The sequence below is a fragment of the Musca vetustissima genome, unplaced genomic scaffold (genome assembly GCF_032173495.1).
Source record: "Musca vetustissima isolate MV318-11 ecotype Yass unplaced genomic scaffold, APGP_CSIRO_Mvet_v1 utg18609, whole genome shotgun sequence".
Taxonomy (NCBI): Eukaryota; Metazoa; Arthropoda; class Insecta; order Diptera; family Muscidae; genus Musca; species Musca vetustissima.
In genome coordinates, this window is record NW_026884266.1 from 23,715 (window position 1) to 32,851 (window position 9,137).

The window sequence follows — 9,137 nt, forward strand, 5'->3', positions numbered from 1 at the left end:
ATTTATAAAAGCAATATCAAAATCTAAGGCGATTTCATCGTTTCGATGAATCGGCCACAGAATATTGGCCACATTTTGAGTTCTTGGTGCATCATTTAGTTAAAATCGGCAGAAAATATGGTAGCTCTATCCAAATTTGAACCGATTTCAATAAAACTTTCCACATGCTAGGTTATATAAACTATATAACATTGGGTCTTTGGTGAACATTTTACTTAAAATCTGACGAAACTATATATAGGAACTATATCTAAATCTGAACTAATTGCAACAGAACTTGCCTCGCGTTATCTCATAATAACTTCTATTAGTTGTGCAAAATTTTGTGCCAATCGGAACCACCTGGGGAATTCGGTGCAGCATTTATATCTAACTTATATGTTTAGATTTTTTAATCTTCTGTTAAAAAATGCTCGCCTTGAACTAGACTTTGAAATAAACATTTTAATGCATTTAATAGACCCTTGACAAAAAAAATTCTAAAAAATCCCAGACTTAAGGTAGACTTTAGAAGCATATTGAAATATTTTTAAAAATTCGATCTTATATGAAATATAAAAAAAAACACACCTTGAGGTAGGTTTTAGAAGAACATATTTGAAACAATTCACGCCATGAACAATTTAGAAGATCTACGCCTTGAAAAATATTTTTGAAAAATCTAAAACTTAAAGACAAGACATTTTAAAAAATATTTTAATTACAAAAAAATATTTTTGAAAGTATCGATTTTATTGCTAAGCCATGAATTTTTTTAATTCCTGCATTATGTTATGTTAAGGAAAATCATTTTAAGAAATTTTCACAAATATGTAAATCTAATTGGTAAGCTCTTAAACATAATTTTAAAACCATTTGAAAAATCCTCCTCTACTGTTAAGCTTTAAAAATATGTCCGATAACTCCTATGGTCAAATCTTTGAACAAAAAGAATTTCATACCAAAACAAAGCATACATTTGCCGAGTCCTCATACAATTTGCTAACCGGATATATCAAACTGCATTCCTTCGTTGAAAATATGGCGATAATCATCAAAAAAAAACTTACAATAAGTCGACTTTGCCATGGTAGATCATCAATAAAATGATATCGATCGTTCTTAAGGTTTGATGGCTTGGAATTTGTTAAAAAAAATGTCTCTATATATTTTCTATTATTGAGACTTATTGGAATTTAAATTTAGGTACATTAAAAATCTTATGATACCAAAATAAATTCGAGAATTTGTAGAACATCGCAAAATAAAATTGGAAAAAGTCACCGATATGTTCTTTCAAATAGAACTTTACATGTTTGGATTTCGATATTGCAGAGATGAATTCCATACTTGAAAATATTGCTTTCTAGTGCATTGTATATCTTTGAGAAAGAATAATTATGAATACCTAAATAAATACATAATAAAACTATAACAATCGATTTTACGGAATTTTATGATTAATATGAATATTATCGAATAATCAAATGATTAATTGAGAACACTTATGTCCCATTGACACATAATTGACATATTTGTATTTTTCTATAATCTTTTTCGCAGCATCTTCACCTAGTTCGCTAAAATAGTTACAAAATGATTTTACAGGTGAACGCGTATATATTTTTTTATTAAAAAAATGCACACTTAAACAATTTTATCATTCAAATTTTACTACTTCACACAAAAATGAATTGACTTTTGTTACCCAAACGGCTAAAGAAGTAACTACTAGAGTTAAACAAAAGTTAAAAACACTTACAGTAGTGGTAGTACGAGTAGTTGCAACAATTTCAGAATATAAATGTAAAAGTTTTGTATATTTTTTAGTTTGGGATTTTTCGTCTCTTTTTTTGCTTAATTAAAAGGGTACATAATTTGGGGTGATACATAATGTATAGTATAATGATATCATATATTGGTTATTAAAATATTACAGAGAACTTGGCAGACCATTAAATTAGTAGGGTATATATGGACAGAAAAACGAAGCGCATTAAATTACTATTACCGTAATCTATAGATACACAAAATGTGGTGAAATATAGATGTCGCCGTTTGATCGACAGCAAATACACAAACTATCAAAAGTTAATATGGATAACAGGTGATAACTACACTGTGCAAATGTGTAGTTCCCAAGGGTGTATTGATGACCTCGGGATACAACAAAACAATATTACCATAAATTATATTTATCGAAGCTAGCTAGAGAAACACATCATGTGATGAAATATAGATGTCTCCGTTTGATCGATAGTAAAGACACAAAGACATAAGAATGTAATATCATTACAGGGACATACCTAGGCGGTGCATTTGTGAAAGTTCTAACGTATGTACTTAGGAGTACGCATTCGAACCAAAACTGATATTAGTGGCGTATATATGAATAAACGAGAAAATGTTCAAAAAGAATAGTGAACGAAAAGTAAGATAAAGTGAAAATGTGTTGATGAAATATAGATGTCATCCTGTGATAGATAGTAAATACACAAACCACAAGTATGTAATATCAATTGCAGGGAGATAACAACGAGGAGTTCGGGTTTCAGCCAAAATACAAATTAGTAGTGAATATATAGATAAACAAGGAAAGTGAAGAGCAGCAAAAATGTCTTACAACTAAGACTATTGCGTATCTCTCAGTTAGCTGTAGTATGACTTCATGGCACGTTTAGTAGTACACATTAATACCAGATTTATTATTAAATACCCTGTGCGACACGAAAATATTTCGGGGTTCTAATTTACCAATTCTGTTTAGTTGGAGCCCCTGGACCACGATAATACCTTTGGTTTTTCTGCGTCACTTCGAAAATTAATTTTACAACGGTAAATGTAGAGAAAAACGTGGTTTCATATATTTTCAATTTGAAACTCGAATAACTTCTTTTATTTCTAACGAATTTATAATATTCTTCTTTTCTTTCGAAGAGTAGAATCCTTTTTTTTTTGTAGCGCAGTGATATTGAACGGACATAAGAAATAATTTTTAATTTTTTACCGATATGTCGCGTGTTCTAATCTTAGAGGTGGAAGAACTTTTATTTCCAATATTTTTCAAAAGAGGCTTACATCCACTTCCAGAAGAAATCCATCCGAAATCAACACATGAAGGTAGCACATAATGCAGATGGCGTCACCCAGAGTAAATAAGCAAAGACACAAACCACCACACTAAATTCAAGGTTACGTTACTTCTAGGCAACTATAGGTGACACCAACTATAGGTGACCTTATCTACTTAGTTGAAATAAAAACAATGATTAACGAAACTATTCAAATGTTTCAAATGGTAATCAGAGCCTTACATCCGCACATAAAGGACATATTATTATTGTACTAAAACATGGTACTTTCTTGCAGGCTCTGGAGCAGATCATATATCCAATTCTGAGGCTAGTTTTCTTTTGAAAATCGACCAGTATCGGAAAACTTTATTTGTTCCTTCCAAATAAATGTCCTTAAATCTAAATAGTAAATTCAAATTTCAAATAGAAAAACGGGCGTTCATAAAAATGCTCCTCTAGGTTTTTAGATTTATTTGATTTTTGGGGTCCGGGGTCTACATTAAAAATAGTTTTTGCAAAGTTTGCAAAGAACTTTTAGAAAATTCAACATGGTGACAAATTTTAATATATGGACCAAAACCTCCCTATTTAAAATTCTTCTAAAACTCGTAATCGCCTATCTAATTACCCTTTTTACTTGGCACAGCAGAGCGCAGATAATATATGCGCATGCAAATATAAGTAAAGCTTGGTCAAAAACTCTTAGGATTTGTTGGAAAATTGACTACTACACTTGTGCTTTCAAATGAAGCCAAAAAGATAAATCTACACACAAATGGGTTCAAGTTAAGTTTGTACCGGGCAAATTCGAAAGGCAGTCAGAAAACCAGCCAGCTAGCCAAATAACCAAACGAAAAAGAGTAGGTACTTCACAGGCCACCAAAAACAGAAAAGAAAAAAAAACGCCAACCGAGGAGTAATGAAAAACATTTGCAACTCTCGAGTAGTTAGCTTAACAAATAGTTGCTGAGCATGCAAAACTCGTATAAAATGGCTATATGCGTGTGTTCGCGTGTGTGTGTTCAAACCAAAAAATGTAGCGAAACAAAACGAAATATAGCGGGAAAAAATTGCACGCAGACTTTTCCACTTTTGGTTAAGGACCTGTGTGTGTTAAAATTTTTTTTCTGTACGACGAACTGCTGCTGCTGATGATAGGAATCTGTGTGAGAGTGTGTGTTTATGTGTGTGAGTGAGAAATGAATGCGCTAAAGTTTATTCCAGACCCGTCGTCTTCGTTGTTTGCTGAGCAGTTTTTGGTGTGATGTTGGATGGCGATTTTTGTGATGTTGAATTAAGTGAAACTATGGCACAATAACGCAAATACACTGTGAAAACTTTGTCCGCATGAAGACTACTTTTTTGCGAGTTTGGCAAATTGCTCAAACACTGGGAATTTCCCAAACACCCAACACTCACACACACACCCAAGCCATCCATAAAACAAATGCTTAATTGTTGCTTGTAAATTTCTTGCTGTCTTGACCGAATTATTGTGTAACTGAAATGTTAAAAATCTACCATAAATTCTTTTAGTTTTTTTTCGTTTCGTTTGTTGTTTTTATTGTTTCAATGGGATATTCCATTGAAATGCATAATTTGTAGTCATCGTTGTGTTGTAGTTTGGAATAAAACGAATTTATTAACATTTCAAATTGTTTAGATTAAAAATGAAAAGAAGAAGAAGAAGAACAAGTTGAATAGTTGAACGTGCTTGGAACATTTTTTTAATTGAAAAACCAAAGATATTTATCTGAAGAATGAATGCAAAACCATAAAAGTTAGTAGGGATTAACAAATTGAAATGTACGTAGGGAAATTATTATGGTAACTGAAGATTTATATGAAAATCCTATTTCAAGAAGTTTAAAAAGATCCAGTGGTATTTATGAATGTCAGAATTACAATAGAATGGACTAAATTGAATATATTCTTCACAAGATGGTGTAAGGTATTATTCAAAACTTTTTGTGTTTCGACCAGTAGATGACACACACAAATGCAGCGCTTGATGTAGGGTATAACAAGTTAAAGTAAATTCTTGAAGAAATTACCCAAGAATACTGCAAGCGAGACTATTGAAGAATATGATCCCTTATCATCATAAAATACCCAATGATAGGGGAGTAGTTCGTGAAAGCTGAAGTTTAGCATGATCAACAATCGAATAGAAAAGAACACAACTCTGAAAATGGAAAGAAATAAAAATAAATAAAAAAAACAGTAAGCGGAGCAGTATAGTCGGACGTGGCCGACCATACGATACCCTACACAACTTCCATGAAAATCTAACTTTCTGTGGTTCTATATTCTGAGATTGGGAAATATTTCGCGATATTTGCACACTTTTGACTGGCTAGAGTTCAGCAAATGTTACTAATAATCAGTACAGAACCTCTAATACTTGTCCAGATCCCCTTCACCGTGGGTTGTGCTGTGATGTTCGGCTTTCGACTCGAAAAGTACAAATAATTAAGTTTTCGGTCCACTTCATCCGAAAAATATTATCTGATCATCACCTACATTTTAGGCGCTGTCCTTGACCATAATTGGAACCTCATGGAACATTTCAAAGCGATCAGCGCTATATTACTAAATAATATATGAATACGTAAGCACCTGTAAATATTTAAGTGTAACTCCCCCATCCGAGTACCTACGACAATATAATTGGTATCAATTTGAAGGTCAACCACTCCTCTTGGATATATTATCAACTTCTCGGGTCTATGTCCTTCAGTGGTAAATATATACGCCATAATACAAATTTTGTCATTTTTCACACAAAAGTTAGTGTCCATTTGACCCGCTAGATATTGACCGGTCTTTATCAAAACAGGAATGCTTATTCTTTGGCCCGATCCCCTTCTCCATGCAAAAATTCGTGGTGTTTGGCCGATAATCGGGGCCTCTGGAGCGACCAGAAAAACCGACAAAAATAAAGTTTTTGGTTCATTTCATCCCCTAAATATTAACCGATCTTTTCCAAAAACAATAGTCTTCATTGGCCATAACCATCCTACATGCAAAATTTCGTGAAGATTGGTCCATAACTGTGGCCTGTATCGTGGTTACAAAATATAATGGACAGACGGACGGACGGACACACATATCTAGATCGACTCAGCTAGTCGAGATATGACGATCGGTATACTTAAAGGTGGGTCTAAGACCAATTTTTCGCTGCGTTACAAACTTTTGGGGCTGCACAAAGCTATAATACCCTGACAACATAGTTGGGTAGGGTATAAAAACAAAAAACTCGGCAATAACATCATTTCACATCCCCAAGAAGCTTGAAAGCAAAATACAAGAGATGATAACCAAAAGAGATGGCCTTAAAGAATAGTTACTGGAGGTAGAACTAAAACGAGTTCTAATACCATCCTTTAGTAGTCAGGTGGAAGAGTGGAGTTCATTCCACGATCCATTTAAAAATAAGACAGATGAAAACTCCAAATTATCAATGGTACAAAAGCAGTACTACCTTAAGACAAACCTAGGAGGGTAGACGTTGCGCTTGGTGCAACATCTTCAAGTGACCGAGGCGAATTATGAGGCTGCATGGGAATTACGAGAAAAACGATATGGAAGCAGGAGAATTTTATTCGCAAAACATCAAAAGGCCAGTCAGCAACAAACATAAGCGTTGAATGCAATGGTTATTCCCCTAGATCAAACGGATCCCATTCTAGCCAGAAAAATTATGCGGAAACTGGACTTCCTAGAGCAACAATATCAATCCTTGGAAGCTTAGTAGGCAAGAAACATAGTAGCATAGGAGTTAACAAACATCAAGAAATCATGAGTGGTAACAGATCTAAAGCAATGTAAGTTGTGTAAAATGAGCGAACATGGCACAAAAAATGTTCGGCGTTATCTTCGAAGGAAAGATACAATTAGGCGAAATCAGCACCGGTCTGCCTCAGATGATTAGACCACAACAAAGACAAAAAAATGTTGTAATGAAATTAAATGCCAAAAGTGAGGAATGAATTACATCACAGCGATGCACATAGAGACAAGGGGACATATGAAAGCAATGAACTGCAATATAGCAACAAATATTCTGCTAGCAACGACCCAAGTTCGTAAAAAAAATCTCAGCACGGAGAACAGTTATAGCGCTAATAGACCAAGGACCACAATTTACATCCATATCAGAGGACGTAGTTCAACTGCTGCAGCTGCCAAAAGGAAGATTGAAGTAAGGTTACAAGGTCAGGAAGAGACCGTAGTTGGCGTGGCGAAATCGAAAGTTGCACTGAAACTACGACTCAGATTTTTGAGCAACATTAAGATTGAAGTATCACTACATACTGACAGAAGGTTTCAATATGATGTGAAAAAATGGAGGAATGTAAATTTAACAGATCCAAATTTCAACAGTCCGGAAATAATCGATTCTTACTCACAAATTTTAGAAGAAGGAGTACGCAATGATGACCAAATTGTGGGACAAAATACGAAATTGGGATGGATCTTATCGGGAACAATAGTAGTGAATCCTGCTTCGAATATAACGAAATCGACAGCAACAACAACAACAATTAAGAGGTTTTAAGGGATATAAGGTCTTCAAACAGCCCATTATAGAGGAGGAAAAAGACAAGTTGTCTAAACTTGTTATGCGGAACAAAAAATTAAAAATAAGCCTGGAGTGTATCGCCGAAATTAAGGAGAATGTGCGTTTGTTTTTTATTTAACTGGAACTCGGAATGCCAAAATACAGTAATTTCGAAAAGGAAATGTGGAAAACCCTTTAAAAATACCAAAAATTATGCGGAAACTAGGGCAAAAATAGACCTATAAAATATAATTGGGCAAATTTATTTCATCCTACAACAACGCGGAAGACAATATTGCACCCACATCAAATGCGTTTGAAGCAGGGGTCTAGAGGAATTTTATACTAAAGTTATATATATTTTTATACCCTACACAACTATGTTGTCAGGGTATTATAGCTTTGTGCAGCCCCAAGAGTTTGTAGCGCCGCGAAATATTGGTCCTAGAACCACCTTTAAGTACACCGATCGTCATATCTCGACTAGCTGAGTCGATCTAGGCATGTGTGTCCGTCCGTCCGTCTGTCCATTATAATTTGTAAACACGATACAGGCCACATTTATGGACCAATCTTCACGAAATTTTGCATGAAGGATGAGTTCTGGCCAATGAAGACCCCTATTGTTGTTGGTAAAGATCGGTTAATTTTTAGGGGATGAAATGGACCAATTACTAAATTTTTGTCGGTTTTTCTGGTCGCTCCAGAGGCCGCAGTTATGGCCCGAACATCGTGAAATATTCCATGGAGTAGGGGATCGGGCCAAAGAATGAGCATGCCTGTTTTGATAAAGTTCGGCCAATATTTAGCGGGTCAAATGGACCCTGACTTTTGTGTGAAAAATTACAAAATTTGTATTCTATGGCGTATATATTAACTCTCGAAGGACATAGACCCGAGAAGTTGATAGTATATTCAAGACGAGTGGTTGACCTTTAAATTGATACCAATTATATGGTCGTATGTACTTGGATGTGGGAGTTACACTTAAATATTTACAGGTTCTTACGTATTCAGATATTATTTAGTAACCCATTATCACACTAGAGGGCAGAAATATAGCTCTGATCACTTTGAAATTTTCCATGAGGATCCATGTATGGTCAAGGAATACGCCTATATTTTTCGCTGATGATCAGATAATAATTTTGGGATGAAGTGGACCGAGAACTTAATTTTTTGTATTATTTCGAGTCGATGTATAGGCCATAATTGAAAGCCTAACATCGCAAGACAACCAATGGTGAAGCGAATATGGCCAAGAAATTAGGAGGGTTGTTCTGAATATTAGTAATATTTGTTGACCTCTAATCGGCCAAGAGTGTAGAAATATATCGAAATATTGCCCATGCTCAGAATACAGAACCACAGAATGTTAGATTTTCGTGGAAGTTGTATAGGGTCGGCCCCGTCCGACTATACTGCTCCGCTCACTGGTTTTTAATTGTGCAAACGTTCTAAAGATAATGGTTCTATACAGTCGATAGTTAAATCTATGGTTAACAATAATTACTATA